The sequence below is a fragment of the Onthophagus taurus genome, chromosome 1 (assembly GCF_036711975.1).
Source record: "Onthophagus taurus isolate NC chromosome 1, IU_Otau_3.0, whole genome shotgun sequence".
NCBI lineage: Eukaryota > Metazoa > Arthropoda > Insecta > Coleoptera > Scarabaeidae > Onthophagus > Onthophagus taurus.
In genome coordinates this window covers 26,389,237-26,405,740 of record NC_091966.1, presented here as the reverse complement: position 1 = coordinate 26,405,740, position 16,504 = coordinate 26,389,237, and the positions used below count along the sequence as shown (strand labels likewise).

Here is a 16,504-nt window from a genome sequence, read left to right as displayed (position 1 = left end):
AATTCTTTTTTCTGCTTCGTTCATGACTTTTTGCATATCTATTTGCCTTATTCGTAATATTTATTTTTTCTTCGTCTTCTGGAAGATTCGTATTCTCTTCAGTAACCGATTATTGTTTCTTTGGTTGAGATAAAGAGTTCCAACTATATTGTATCAGTATGATGCGTTCCACTATCCTGTTCTTGTCCATTCTATTTACGTGTTTATACCAACTGTGTTCATACCAACTCCTCATACACCCTCTCCTCTATGTCAACACGTCTTGAATTTTGCACGTCTCTCTTATGTCATGATTTCTTGCAGGATCTCGAAGAGTTTTGTCTGCTATAGCTTTCAGCGTTTTCATTTCTGTTGTTCTTATAATACTTTTCGTTTTGCTGGTATCTGCTCTTGTTTCGATGTTTCGATTTAGCACTGGTGGTACGTTTTGTATATTCTTCCATATAATGTCTCGTAATGATCCTATGATTGCGGTCACTTTATTAGTCTGGTTCTAGATGTCCTTTACTAACTTCTGATGACTAGATGTGTTTACGCCAAGGTATTTAAATTACGTCATTTGCTCTATAGATTTATTTTGAATTACCAATTTACATCTTTCCGGCTTCCCGTTGAATATCATGCACTTTGTTCTTCGGTCAATATGGTTATGTTGAATTTTTGTGTTTGTTTAATAATTTTTGTAATTAGCTACACCTCGCAGAATTTGCTGGACCTAACGCAACCCTAACATTTTAATCTTAATATTTTCAACATTGGCTCCTAAATCCTCCTATCGCATCAGCTAAAGGTATCTCGGAACACCTACATCCTTTTTTCATACGGCAAAATTATTTAATAAAATTTGAAGAATTGTCTTTGTAGAGCGTTTTCTGTTTCAGCCATAATAATAACATCATGCTATTGATCCTATACTCTTTAGCATTTTTAGTATCTTTAATTCCATGAGCTATTATTACTTTATCTTCAGTACGTCTGTAGCGGATCTGTTTCTCCTGAAACCTTGTTATTCATCCCTGTTCATTACTTTATTCTCTAATCGGTCCTTCATTACGCTTATAAATATTTTAATTGTTGTTGATAGCAGACTGATTCCTCTATTATTATCAGAGTTTTCTATTTGACATTTTTCAAATATCTGTATGGTAATCCTCTTATGCCATTCTATGAGTATTCTAGATGTTGCTATCATTGTGTTAAATTTAAATAGATACGTTATATCAGTTGTTCATGAGAAAAGTTTGAAGAAATTGGAGCAATCACAATCACCAAGATCATTTTTTAAACCAGGAATTCCAGTGAAGGCGAATGGTACAGGCGAAGAAGCATCTTGTTGTACTCATAACCATTGCCCAGTTAACGCAAAAGTGTAATCACTACATTCCTTCTCTGACCATCACCATTTGAAGCATGATCATTTGAATCACTGCTACTATGTTGTAAAGTTTCATTTTCTGAAGTAAATGGCAAGTCGCGACCATTTTCCATGTTCGATATAAAAATAAGTTAAGACCTTGATGACAACGACGATACTGAGCAAATGCGTGTTTGCGCAAGAAAATGATGACAATAATGAGGCACTAGTGGGTGGCAGTCGGTAGTACGTATTGTAGTAAACACTTTGTCACAGTTTTTATCGCAAACTATTTTTCCAATGGTTTTCTGTAGGGATTTAAGCATGGTGACTATGATGATCAAGCCATTAAATTTATTTTATCCAAACCGTTACCTTAAGAACTTACATAGGATGTGTTTTGAATAATTATGTTGTTGAAATATACGAGTTCAAATACAAATTATTCGAAAAATTAGTAAATGTTTTAACAGTGTTAGGTGGGATACTATTTTGGGTGGATTGGGTATGAAAGAGGAGTGGTATTGTTTTAATTATCACCTGAATACAGCTATTAAATACTTTGTTTCTCGTTTCCTTTCTTCTCTCCAGTAATAATCCATGAAAAGAAAAATCGTACAAGAAGTAGAAACAGCACGGGAATCACCCGATATGATACACTTTCTCTTGATCGAGAGGTCACGCAAAGTTCTTAATCTCCAAGAACAATGGAAACGATATCGATTGCATTCAGTCGAAAATGGCTAAAGTCGCCAAAGAAATTTTGCCATATAAAAAAGGATTGTAGCTGTTTGGAGATACCTTTTTGGGTTGGGTTGGGTTTCGTTATGTAATATACTAGTAAACGTACTTTATGCTTTAACTGGGCGTCATTAGTAATTGTATACATTAACTAGTAAAAGTTTACATTTCGTATTTTATCTACACATTAACTTGATAGATTACTTAATGTATGCATTGACTAGACAATGTGTACATTCACGGAATGAATGCTTTAACTGTAACATATATAATAATCTATTGTGCAATGTCAAATTCCAAAGTGTGGAAACAGGTTAGAATAGTTCAGAGTTTAATTTGATGTCAGAGGTATAATCGATTATTATTAACTAATAACATTGCTCTATATAGAGAATATAGCCTCTAAACTATCTGTTAAGACTATTCTGTTATATTATACTGATATGCTCCCTTTATTTGATGAGCTATGTGAAATAGATTAAGTATGCACGAATTTCAGTAAAGCGTTTGACATAGGAATAAGCAAAATATAACTAAATAGACGGTCAAAGGTAGAAGTGAATAAAGACGTTTTCAATACTGTGAAATTCTCCGGGGAACTCGTTTTAACATGATAATTAGAGCAATTGCTAAGTTATGCTCTATGCCAATAAAATCTTTATAATGCCAAAAAGCGGATGACTCTCAAAGGCGAAATAACAGGGATTATTTAGATAACTATAAAGAAAAATTTAACGTAACTATAAAAACTACTAAATGTGATTTTTTTTTATAACGCCTTTAAATAATTCCTTGGGTTTTATATTATAATTACTACAGTGTCTCTTTTTTAATGAAATAGTCCATTTTGAAGAGTTTCTGAAATACAAGGTTTTGTAATAAACAGAGATAAATATGAACTGTAGATATGTTTATTAAGTAAATAAACAACATTTCGACATGGTTTGATACGTTTGATATCATTGAATAAAGTAGCGTAGGTGCAGGAATAGAGGCAATTATGGGTTGACGGTTGCATTAACATCACACCATATACCGTAATTGTAAACTCAACTAACTTTGCTGTCAATGATAGGAAACACGGGAAACATACTCCCCGTGGCTATTAGATGAGAGTGACATTTCACGTCGATATATCGATCCACAAAGGAATCATAAAGTGACTGTGTGACTGTAAAGTGAATTGAAGCCCTTTTAATTATTTAAAGATTGTTTATATGTACGATAAATTTTAATGTGTTAATCAGGACCGCTGGAGAAGAGATCCTTTCATCATGGGGATTACCCGTTTAATTACTAAAATAACGTTCAGATTGTTGGAAATGAATTTATTAACTTATATGATTCTAATCATTCATAAGTAACCTATTTCTAATTATTTTTATTTTCTTTTCGTCGACATCATGGTTAAAAAAAAATTAAACGTTAAGTTGAAACTTGATTTCGCATGGAATGTTCTTAGACGCAAGTTTTCAAATTTCAACTAGTTTTATCGATGTAACTTGTCATACAAGTTTCTATTTCAGGTATATTTCAACATCACTTTTATGAAAGTTTTATATTGGAGGAAATTTTCAATTGTAAACATTTGCAAACAAATTTTTTATTTTTTGATTTCTTATTTTCTTTTCTATTTTTTGTCAAATGTCACAATTAATTTGTTATATTAATCGAACACTCAACTTTTTCATTTTTTGGAACAATGCAGAGGAATTATGACGGTTAGTACTGCGTAGTTTGTTCGCAATTTCAAATTCGCTTTTGCTGAAAACATAAATGTGTTTGGTTATGGAGATAAATCAATGTGTTAAAAATACGAATATTATAAGTACTTCAATTACAGAAATTATTTTTCTAAGATCATTTACTCTTCTAAAACACGAAGTTTTCGAGAGATAGGGGTTAGTAACACGAAATCGCCAATATCACTTTGAATTAAACTAACCCAGCTGCTCGGTAGCGAGTTAAGTGAACGACTTACTCTGGAGTAATTGCCTGGAAAGCAGCAACCAATCGGATGATGTACCATTCCGATCTTTAATAATGAAATGTATTTCACTAATCAATGTCTATCAATTTCTCTATAATGTTCGCTCTATTTGGGGGTTAACTTTAGTTAGGTTTAACACATTTATTAGAAGACGGTAATATAAACAATTTTGTATATTTCAATTATTCAATTATGAACATCTATCGTTTATTTTATAAAACAAGCTCCACTCAGTTTTAAGATTCAAAATTTTCAGATTTAAGGAACAAACCACATCAAATAACAATTTGGTGTTATAAAATATGAATTAATTTTTTTTGTTGAAAATTCGTATAACAAAATAGTATCTGCGAGTAATTGTTTCGTTGTTAAACGTTATTAAACTCAAATTTTCCAGACTGATTTTTTGTATCAATATTTTGAAAATGTTTTATGAAAAATTTATTTGTGGTTTTATAGCAAGAAGGATTAATCTTTGTTTTTGAACATTTAATTTCTATGAATATTCATTTAATTAATAAATATTCTTAAACTCATTGAGTCCAACCCAAAAGCTGTTATTTTTAATATCATAATTAAAAAAATTATTTTCGAGAAATTATTAGAATACATATAAGGGATGAAAATTACTTTTATTATACTACTTACTTTTATTTATAAAAATTGTGAAAATGTTTGGAAAATATGTAATGAAATTTTCTGACCGATTCTGGTTTGATTCATTTATATAATTTTCTAAATATTACACTAAATCATTTCTTTTGAGGTAAATCTACCAAACGGAAATAAAGAACGTGAACACATATTTAAAGTTGTACATATATTTCAAGTGTTGGAATATATGTCATAGTGATTATACCAGAGTGGGCTGATATTGCCAAGGTTTACAAATGAAGGACAAAGAATCAGCTACATATATGAACATTTTAGATCAAGCAAACATTGCATTTCGCATATCTATAAAGTTACATATTTGAAGCAATAGTAGTGGTTTCATGTGACATTATATCTCAGTACTAAACACCCTAAAAGTAGTTTTCTATAATTTCTGCACACGTTGTCTATGCTATTCCGTACTATTTGTGAATGTAATCATCTGTTATTGAACAGAATTTAGCGTAATGTTTCATTTACCATTCTTACAAGGTGAAAGTTTCATAGAAGAGTCAGCAATTCGGGTGTTGAAATGTCTAAACGATCAGGACTTCTTTTCCTAACGCTAGGTTGTACATGTCTCAGCAAGACAAAGACTTGTGGATCAAGTCACCAGGACTTGTAGTTTTCTGCCATTTCTGGACACGTTCTCTATGCTATTCCGTACTATTTGTGAATGTAATCATCTGTTATTGAACAGAATTTAGCATAATGTTTCCTTTATCATTTTTACAAGGTCAAAGTTTCATAGAAAAATGTCAGCAATTCGGCTGTTGAAATGTCTAAACGATCAGGACTTCTTTTTCTAACGCCAGATTGTACATGTCTCAGCAAGACAAAGACTTGTGGATCAAGTCACCAGGATTTGTAGTTTTCTGCCATTTCTAGACACGTTGTCTATGCTATTCCGTACTATTTGTGAATGTAATCATCTGTTATTGAACAGAATTTAGCGTAATGTTTCCTTTACCATTCTTACAAGGTCAAAGTTTCATAGAAGAATATCAGCAATTCGGCTGTTGAAATGTCTAAATGGTCAGGACTTCTTTTCCTAACGCTAGGTTGTACATGTCTCAGCATGACAAAGACTTGTGGATCAAAAAACATACGATGATGCTCACAATATCATAAGCGATAATCATTGGTTCGTACACTCTCAGCGAATCCATACGTTTCTGATTATTAGTTATATCCTTAATGAAATTTTGAGTGTTCCCTCACAGACTGTGCAATATGGAAATGAATTTTACCATATAGCATGCGCTAATTCCCTGCGATGTTCTCGGGCTTCTTTCTTTTTGCTAGGACAAACAATATTTTTGATGTATGATCCACACGAGTTTTATCCATCTCTTACAGTGATGATCAGAGAACTGATTTCATATTCCTTTACGTGATACTAGAGCCACTCATAAAGCCATGACTCATACATGAGGATAACTTTGTGATGCAATAACATTTAAGATATCTAGAAGTCGAAGGACTCGAAGGTGTCACATGGAATGGAAAGCCTTCCAAACATCAATGAATATGTAGTATTCACGGTTGTCTTTGGTAGTATGCAACTTGGAAATTTGAAGTTAGCATTTATATTATTATTTAACATTTTTCAAATATGTTTAGAAAAGTTTCCTCACAACATAGATAATGAGCTGTCTATTAGAAGTGGAACATAGGTGTATCTGTTGTGTACAGGGCCCATTTAACAGAAATCTACGAGATTTTAAGACTTATTCTGGAAATAATCAAATACGCAGAGTTTAAATAGCAAATATGTGCAGATTTGAATGTAGTGGCTTTAATTTTAGAATTGCTCTCCGGCTATAAGAAATATGGTTGTTTCGTCTGTCAAAAGACAAATAGAGCGCTTTCAGAACATTGTGTTAAACAAAGAGGCGTTTAACATCTGGATACGTTGTGAGTGGGAATGAATATCATTAAACCTCTATTAACTTGATTTAATTAAGAACTTTGTGAAAGCACTTCATAAAGGTAGAGCAGGGTTTGAGTTTTGTGAAAAATAAATATCCCAAACTTAGTTTAGACATTGAAAAATGTTAAATTGTTATGATGAAAAATATTTATTAGATTTCAGTGCTACAATATTGTTTCGACTCGAACGAATGAGTCGTCTTCAGGCACGACTGTAAATTAAAATTATAAAATAAAAAATCTTAATTAAAGAAAAATTATAAGAAAAATATTTACCGTCGTAAATTTAGTGGCAAAACTTGCGTAAGATGTACATACATTGGAATGTTAACAAAAAACTTCATTAAAAAAGCAAAATGTTGTAGAGAGAAAAAGAAGGTAAAAATTCAAAAAATCAGTCTTCGAAAAAGATATAAAAACAAAAAGTAGCAAATTGAAAAATTTACAAAAAAATTAAAATTAAATCAGAATGATAATTAACAAGAAAAATTTTAACTTTAAATGAAAAATAACAAAACAACTGAACTAAAAATCTATTCAGAAGTGTAACATGCGCATGTTAAATAAAAATTAAATTAAAATTAAAGGATTTTGAGAATTAAAAATAAAAATAAATGTTTAAATTTCTTTCCACAACATGAAGTTACAAAACAAAAGAAAAATTCTGAAAACTAAAAGAGAAAAAACAAAAATTAAAAGCGTAAAAATAAAAATTTAAGAGCGATTACCTAAAACGTGTATTCTTCAGCGTGACATGTTGTAGAGAGAAAGATAAAGAGGAAGTAACAGGTTAAATAAAAACATTTAGAAATAAAAATTTACTATAAATGCGAACTTGACAAAATAGAATTTACTGTGTGACAGGCCAAACACGTTGTATGGAGATCCAAAAAATCAAATAAATTTCAAATAAAATCTGTGATTATTTAAATCAGTGATATCATTTAAGATCAAATCAGGAAATGTTTTTTTATATAGGTCGATATACATTTCTTCATAAAAATCCATTAACTTAGATTTTTTCAAATTTTTGATAATAATAAAAAATGTTTGTAAAAGGCTGAATTTTCTTTTTTTATGTGTTCTTTGTACCTTATATTGATGTTGCGTCCTGTTTGACCGATGTAAAAACATTCGCATTCGTTACACTTGATTTTATATCCACTTTTCTCTTTTTCCTTAAATCTGTGTTTATTATTAATTAAGATTTGACCTATTTTGTTAGAATTTGAACAAAATAGGAATTTTTCTTTTGTTTTGTAACTTCATGTTGTGGAAAGAAATTTAAACATTTATTTTTAATTCTCAAAATCCTGTAATTTTAATTTAACATGCGCATGTTACACTTCTGAATAAATTTTTAGTTGTTGTTTTGTTATTTTTCATTTAAAGTTAAAATTTTTCTTGTTAATTATCATTCTGATTTAATTTTAATTTTTTTGTAAATTTTTCAATTTGCTACTTTTTGTTTTTATATCTTTTTCGAAGACTTCTTAAATTTTTTATTATATCGTTTAAATTTTCAATATCATTTCATTCTAATTCATTTTAATCTTTAACCCTTTAATATTCAACTTGTAAAAATTTTTTTCATTTTTGTTGGAAACACTTATATTTTTTGAATTTTCCCTTCTTTTTCTCTCTACAACATTTTGCTTTTTTAATGAAGTTTTTTGTTAACATTCCAATGTATGTACATCTTACGCAAGTTTTGCCACTAAATTTACGACGGTAAATATTTTTATTATAATTTTTCTTTAATTAAGATTTTTTATTTTATAATTTTAATTTACAGTCGTGCCTGAAGACGACTCATTCGTTCGAGTCGAAACAATATTGTAGCACTGAAATCTAATAAATATTTTTCATCATAACAATTTAATATTTTTCAATTTTCAATCATTGGCTATTTTAGTTTAGACAAATTTTCCAGATTGCCACAAAAAAATTAAATTAATGATAAATGTCTATCATAAACTACATAGCAATATGGCCTTGAAAATCCATTTTCTATACTTCCATTTAAGTCAGCAATGAACATGGAGATTGCTTTCACCAGGAAATGGTAGAGTTTGAGAAGAGATATCAACCTACCATGCTTACAGACTTTTGTTCATGCAATCAGAGGAATTTCGTTTAACCTAATCAATTGAAAGCTGTAGGATTTTTTAATTTTCTCGCAAGTTCTTCCTTTATTATGTTACTTGGACTATTAGCATTTACATTTTATTTGTTCCATACATAGCTTTTTCATTTTTATTAAATTTGTATCAACTATCTCTAAGCGCTTAATGGTCATTTGACGTTCCTTTGATTTGATGATCCATTTCTCTATTTGATATACAACTTTTTCTTATGCAAAAGATGTTCCTGTTAATATATTATATCCATTTACTAAAGTATTTTCTTATAATTAATATCCATTTAACTTCACCATACCACATATAGGTATCCAATTCGTTTTTGAAAGAAAAGTTTTTTAATGTCCACATTGGTTCTTTTTCTTAATTTTTCCCTTTGTTAAACTTTTCATAGGTCACGACTGAACATCACCCAATCCTTGTATCTTTTGTACCTCGTTAAATCGACGACGTAGTTTTGTTTATTTTTTTCTTTGTTCCATTCGCCGTTGTTGTCTTCACCTTTAACATCGGAGAAGAAACCCACTCATCCGGCAATGTCTGGCGAGTATCTGCGTGCACTTAACGGCGATATAAACGTTGGCGTATATAAACACGTTAACGGGGTAAACAAGTCATTCGTTACGGTTTTTACGTGCAACGAAAATTACATTTTTGTAGAGTAAGGCAACCGTGTTTTGCTCGTTGAGGTTTTTTTACTCATTTTATAACCGAAGACAAAAAAAACTTCTCGACATGTTAAATTACATTACTGAAATGTTTTCATTTGTAAATCTTTAAAGAACTTCAAACCGTGTAGTTTTATTTAAAATAAATCTACATTGATCTGTTAGCCTTAAATTTTATTTTTTCTTTGAAGTGTACCTAAGTAAGATTTTAAAGCCAACAATTTTATAAGATTTCTTTATCTCGTGTAAGACCCACTCAAATAATAAAATTCGCCCTCGCATGTTTTGTCATCACAACCTTAATTTAGTATCTAAATAGTGAACTAATAAAACCTACACGAAGCTGTAAAAAAGAGGAGGAAGATTATAGATGCCATCAAAAGCTTATGAGGGTTTTAACGGGTTTGTAATTTTCCGAGCGTAAAGTTCATCACGATTTCGATCTAATAAGCGTTGAAACATACAGATATTAAGACCGACGAGATCAGCACAATTTATGGCATCTTAACGCCGCCGACGACGACAGGCAATCAAAATAATGCAATATCGAAACCAATCGAGGGCTCGTTCTCCGATCGCGCCTTATCGAACGTTAATGACCCCGTATTAATTATTTCAATTAAGGCCGGCTTTAAAAGGTTCTCGGGTTCTTAAGACCTTGTCCAAACAGAATTTGAAACGAATTAAGCTCAAGGTATGAGCCTAATCAAAACCACAAATTCTAATTAACGAAACCTAATTAACAAAGTTTCACACTAAAACGTTAAATTTGAGTTTCTAATAGAAAAAGTGAAAATCTGCATGGTCGGTGGTCTCTTTCGATACGTCACTCCTTCTTAATCATTTCTTTGGTGATTTTAACATCAGATAACTGGTTTTATAGATTATACGATCAGATAATCCTCAAGTGGTACAATTTTATTCTCGTCCCTTATGAATTATGGATGGGGCCGAGTTAAGTTGATAAAGCAAGTTGTTCGATGATGATGCAAATTTATTCTCAATTTTTCCAACGGCGCACATCTCAATTTCGCGATTTATTGTCCGTTATTAAGATCGACGGAAGCATCAATAAGAACGGCGCAAAATGGACAACCTAACAAAGTATAGGTACAGGTTTTGTAAATAATTATTACTACGACCGATTATTATCTCCAACTGACTATAAATTGCGCAATAAACGGTTGACGTGAAATGGCAGACGAGATGAAATCAAGCCGTGTTATTTGTATTCGAATTGCTGAAATGTGTTAATCGTGTGTACTAATTAGGTAATTGACGGCAAATCAAATATCAACCAGTAAATTATTAACATGAATAGTTATTAACAATCTGATTAATTATTTGTCATTTAATATTAAACAAAGCTTTACAAATTTAGTATCCATCAATATTATACTATGTTTAATTTATGCGAAGTTAGCCCCTAATTAAATAGGGTTTGATCTAATTTTCACATTTTCGATTTTTTCTCAATATTTATGCTCCTGAAAACAAAATTGTAAAATAGCAATATTGTTAAAAATAAAATTTTTTACAACTTATACTAAACCTTTTTTCTAAAACGTCCCGTGCGTTATCAACAACAGTATGTAAAACCACAACTTCATCTAATTTTCACCTTTTAGAATTTTTCTCAACATTTATGCATCTGAGAGTAAAGGTGTAAAAGGGCAAAATTTGTTAAGAATAACATTTTCTATAACTTTTAAATAAAAACTTTTTTGCTAAAACGTTCCGAATCGCAGTTCTACCAACAACAAGATGTAAAACCACGATATCATCTAATTTTCACCAATTTTAATTTTTCCTCACATTTATGCATTTGAGAGTAAAAGTGTAAAAGGGTAAAATTGTTAAAAAGAAAGTTAACTACAACTTTTATACCAAAACTTTTTTTTTTAAACGTTCGGAATCTTGTGTGTTGCCAAAAACATGATGTAAAACTACGATTAGATCTAATTTTTACCTATTCGAATTTTTCTCGACATTTATCCATCTGAGAGTAAAAGTTTAAAAGGGCAAAGTTGTTAAGAATAAAGTTAGCTACAACTTTTATACCTAAACTTTTTTTCTAAAATGTTCTGAATCCCATGCTTTACCAAAAACAAGCTGTAAAACAACGATTTCATCTAATTTTCGCCTTTAAGCATTTTTCTCGACATTTATGCATGTGAGAGTGAAAGTATAAAAGAGAAAAATTGTTAAGAATAAACTTAGCTACAACTTTTATACCAAAACTTTTTTTCTGAAACGTTCCTAATCCCGTGTTCTGCCAAAAACAAGATCTAAAACCGCAATTTCATTTAATTTTCACCAATTCGAATTTTTCTCGACATTTATGCATCTGAGAGTAAAAGTGTAAAACGCAAAATTGTTAAGAAGAAAGTTAACTACAACTTTTATACCAAAACTTTTTTTCTGAAACGTTCCGTATCCCGTGTTCTGCCAAAAACAAGATGTAAAACCACGACTTCATCTAATTTTCACCTATTCGAATTTTTCTCGACATTTATGCAACTGACAGTAAAAGTATAAAAGGCAAAAATTGTTAAGAAAAAAGTTAGCTACAACTTTTATATCTAAACTTTTCTCTAAAACGTTCCGAATCCCGTGTTCTGTCAAAATCAAGATGTGAAACCACGATTTCATCTAATTTTCGCCTTTTATCATTTTTCTCGACATTTATGCATCTGAAAGTAAAAGTGTAAAAGGGCAAAATTGTTAAAAATAAAGTTTGCTACAACTTTTATAATAAATCTTTTTTTCTAAAGCGTTCAGAATCCCATGCTCTACCAAAAACAATATGTAAAACCACAATTTCATCTAATCTATTCAATTTTTTCACGATATTTATGCATCTGAGAGTTAAAGTGTATAAGAGCAATATTGTTAAGAATAAAGTTAGCTACATCTTTTTACCAAAACTTTTTTTTTAACTGATTGTGGGCTTCAATTTCGGGTTCGTGATACCAATTCAATAATAAAAAGCAAAAAAAAGTGCTTCATAATCATGCTTCAATTTCGCATTGTGAGATGATTTCTGGACTATTGCAAACATAAACTTGAGTTTTGCATTTCCACTTCTTATAAAATTTGAAGTTTGTGCTTCCAGAATTAACAACAACATCGGATGATCATTCAGATGCATCCCTTCTATTATGGAAAGTATCAGATTTATGAACAAATACTATTCCAAGTTGTAGAATCAATCAATTATGAAGTATATGTAGTTTATCATTACCACATAAAAATACAAGACAGTTGGGCAAAAAAGACTATATTTAAAGTTTCAGTAGGTGAAACTCTGCTAGTTGAAGTTCAGCAAATTATGAGCATTCACAAGCAAGACAGCACATTCCACAGATCATATCTGCGTGAACCAAGCAGATCCCAAACTGATATTTTTTACCTTCATAGTTTGTAATCTTTTTGAAACCTGCTTCAGTTGTACAGGTAGACAAGCATTTTAGAGAAGACAATTGAAAACATTGTAGCAACAACGAGGCAGCTCTACTTTTTGTCAAAAATAAGTTAAATACACAGTTGCATCCAATGAAAAAGTAGCCAGTTGGTGCAACGAGGCACCAACCGAATGGAATCCTGGTAGGGCAATGTTAAACGGAGCTGCCTCCACCTTTAAATTATAACAACAACAAGACAGCTGTTGTTGCTGAGCTATCTAATAAAATGAACAACTGTCTAAATAATTCAGATGATTGATGATTAACATAATTGAGAAAACGGGAAGAATGTACCAATAACAAGCAAAGTTGATGTTATGAAAGAAAGAAAATGTTTAAATGAAGAAAAATGGATACGTAATTCAAGAAAATGTAAAAGAGCAAGAGGAGAAGAGTACATAAGTGTAAGAGGAAAAGTAGTGGTAGCTAGTGTAACTGGTAAAAACTGCCAATGTAAATCTCAATGGCTTGAAAAAGTTAACCCAGAAATTCGGGATGTTATCCTCACAAATTTCAATAGCATCGGAAATAAAAAAGAACAGGATGAGTGTATCTGTGTGGAATGATAACATGTAACGAGATAAAACGTAAACGGTGTAAGACAGATACTGGAAAACCTCGCAGTGTAACTAACGTTTACGCTGTAAGTACATAGCTTTGTTTAAATACTCATCTTCTATTGCTTATAGTAAGTGCTCTAAAATTTTAAAGATTCCCTATTCTTTTATAGATACGAATCGAAACAACAAAACTTAAAGTTTGCAAAAACGCATTTTGTACATTTCATGGAGTATCCAGAAAGAGAGTAGAAATTCTAGCTTCTCATATAAGTAAGGAATAACTAAGTCACTATCTGCACCAACTGATCAGAAGGGAAAGCACCATAATCGCTCAAATAATATTTTGCAACAAACATTGGAGCAAATCGTGACACTCATTAAAATATGTCCACGCCAAACGTCTCACTACAGCAGACAGAAGAATTTAAATAGATGTTACTTATCACCCGAATTAAATATTCGTGAAATGTATAGTTATACTTGAAGAAATATGAACTTGCAGTATATAGTGAGATGAAAACTAAACAGAAAACGAAGAAGACACCTAGAGTATTTAGCCTGTGATCTCTTATGATTTATTTTACAGATAGGTATTTTAAATCAAACTCCAAAAATTATTCTTTTGGATATCCTAGAAGTGACACGTGTCAAACTTGTGGTAGATTAGAAAATAAGATTAAAAATAAGGAGTTAACCGACGATCATCAGAAGAATGAGCTAGAAACTGAAAAAAAGTTGCACCTCAACAAATGCCAAGTTTTTTATGATAATCTAAAAGTTAAGCAGTCTTTGGCGAGAAATGATCCTACAGTTAACACACTTTCGTTTGATTTTCAACAGAATGCTCCACTGCCTAAAGTCTCTACTGGCGATGCGTATCTCCGTCATTACAAGAAATCTTCAATAAACGTCGAAGTAGAACAATTTATGATATTGATTAAAAGGAGAAAATTTGTTATATCAAAACTCAGAGTAATATCTTACAGCAGTGAACTAAAAAGAATCCAATGTTCAATATCTGTTAATTTGCTGATTTTTAAGAATTTCCAAATAGCCAGGACTAATGGACTGCCATTAAAATTTCGAAAATTTCAATGTAATGACGTCAGCAAATAAGTATGTACCCGAAAATGATTTACCGTTTTACAGATCTTTAAAATCTGATAATGTGGTAGAAAATCATGATGACATTGATATGACTGACGATGTCGCAAATGAATAACTGTTTAAATAAATTATTGGTTTTGTAAATGTGTTTCAACATCTATAAAATACTAATAAAGTAGTTTTTTTTGTATCCTCCAATACACAATTATGAATAAACAAATTTTTGTTTAATTTTGCTAAAAATGATTTTAATCGATATGAAACTTTGATTATATCTAATCGGGCATTTTTTGATTTCCACAGAAGAAACTATGTTGAATCAGATGACGTGTAGCTTTTGATAATCTAGTACATCGTTTACGAGCTATGACCGAGCTATGAAAGAAGATCATTTTTGTGTTATTTTCGAATACATTCGCATAATTTTGGCGTATTAGCGGAATTTCAAAGAGATTCCACTTTCGTATTGGCCAAGAATTCAGCTTTCGAATGAGATATTGTTCGTCAATATCGATTAAGAGGTTCTCTTGTTATAATCGAAATGCTATCTAATTGGGAAGAAAATTTGTAAACGAAATAGTTATAACTGAAAGTGTTGATTAATTTGATTGTTAGTAGAATGTTGTATTCATAGAAATTTTTTAATTAAACTCACATTGGTTGATGTGTTTATTACATCTAACGACTGTCGTTATTACTTTCTCTTAATCCTCCTAAGGGTATTTAGAGAAATCAATTGTCAACTAAAGAAAAATGATTGTACGACTTTTTGAATTTTGCAGTCGAACGATTCAGAAAACCGGATTTTTGGAACGTGACAAGTAAAAAATATCTCTATATTCAAGTTTCGCACTCGAATTAAAACGAAATGTATCGAATATTTCTTCGCACATTAAAAAAAATCTTGAGTGTCTTGGGTTCGAGCGCGTGGGACGATGGGCGCAATTTATTGCGACGAATCGTCACTTAATTAACGAATTAATTAAGATTGATGCGCGAAATTACTACAGGCCGTTACTTCGACACTACGGCGTACGCTTATTATGTAAATGAATGCGGCTCGTTACCTGTTCATGGTTGTTTTCGCATCCTTATCGACGTCTGTTCTGATTTCGATAAGATGTTGATTGGTAGTTTGGGTCTGGTTCTGAAATTAAACCAAAAAAAATAACTTAAAATAAAAGAAAATTTTCGAATGCTTAAAATTCTTTCGTAGAAACACCTTCACATATATGTGCAGAGATTTTGCAATGTTTCAAATATGATTAATGTAACTACGGCTTTCCACACACTGTTTTCAACTCTCAGCGAGTGCCAATTGCATTACCATTTCAAAATCAAACACCACGTTCTCGGTGTCCATATTCATTAAGTGTCAAAACCTGGGTATAAAGCGTTTATTTATAAACCTTCAATTAAAATTCTTATTAAATCGTTTTTGTGTTTTTTTTTTCGCTACGAAGACATTTTGAGTAAAGGAAAAATAAAAGACGACAACGACGTCGACGTTAATCACAATATTCTGTAGGTGTACGCGGTGTGGATGAGCCATGTCCACCATCAATTCAAGTAAAACCTAGGGGACGTTCAACTATTCGAGGTGGTCGACCCTCCCATTTGTTACGTTTATGAGCATCCTTGTACCACCTATTATCTTATTTTATCTCGGGAGGCACTTCCCTTAGAGGGTAATTTAAAAAATTATGTGACAATAAAGAATTCTTAAGACCCACAGACTGCACCCACAAAGGTAAAGACCAAGACAGTTTTTAAAATTATTGTTAACTGTTTTACAAATGCCCTGTCCAAAGTATTTTTATACACTTTTGTTACATCTTGTTGAGTAATACAACAATAACTTTTTTAATTTTCCTGTTTGGTTCATTAAAAATA

At 31.1% G+C, this 16,504-nt stretch overlaps 1 protein-coding gene and 1 long non-coding RNA gene across 3 annotated transcripts in view; both read right to left on the bottom strand.

Moving 5' to 3' along the window:
• Positions 1-16,504, bottom strand: part of LOC111415969 (frizzled 2) — a 203,661-nt gene that overhangs the window by 64,191 nt on the left and 122,966 nt on the right. For both annotated transcript variants that reach the window (XM_023047880.2, XM_023047881.2), the window contains exon 4: positions 15,679-15,758. The gene's annotated coding sequence lies outside the window, so the exon portion shown is untranslated. The remainder of the gene's footprint in view (positions 1-15,678; positions 15,759-16,504) is intronic.
• Positions 8,884-9,347, bottom strand: LOC139431984 (uncharacterized). The gene is made up of 2 exons (XR_011642018.1): positions 9,111-9,347; positions 8,884-9,041 (listed from the first exon to the last, which is right to left on the bottom strand). It is a non-coding gene; the product is annotated as an uncharacterized lncRNA (long non-coding RNA).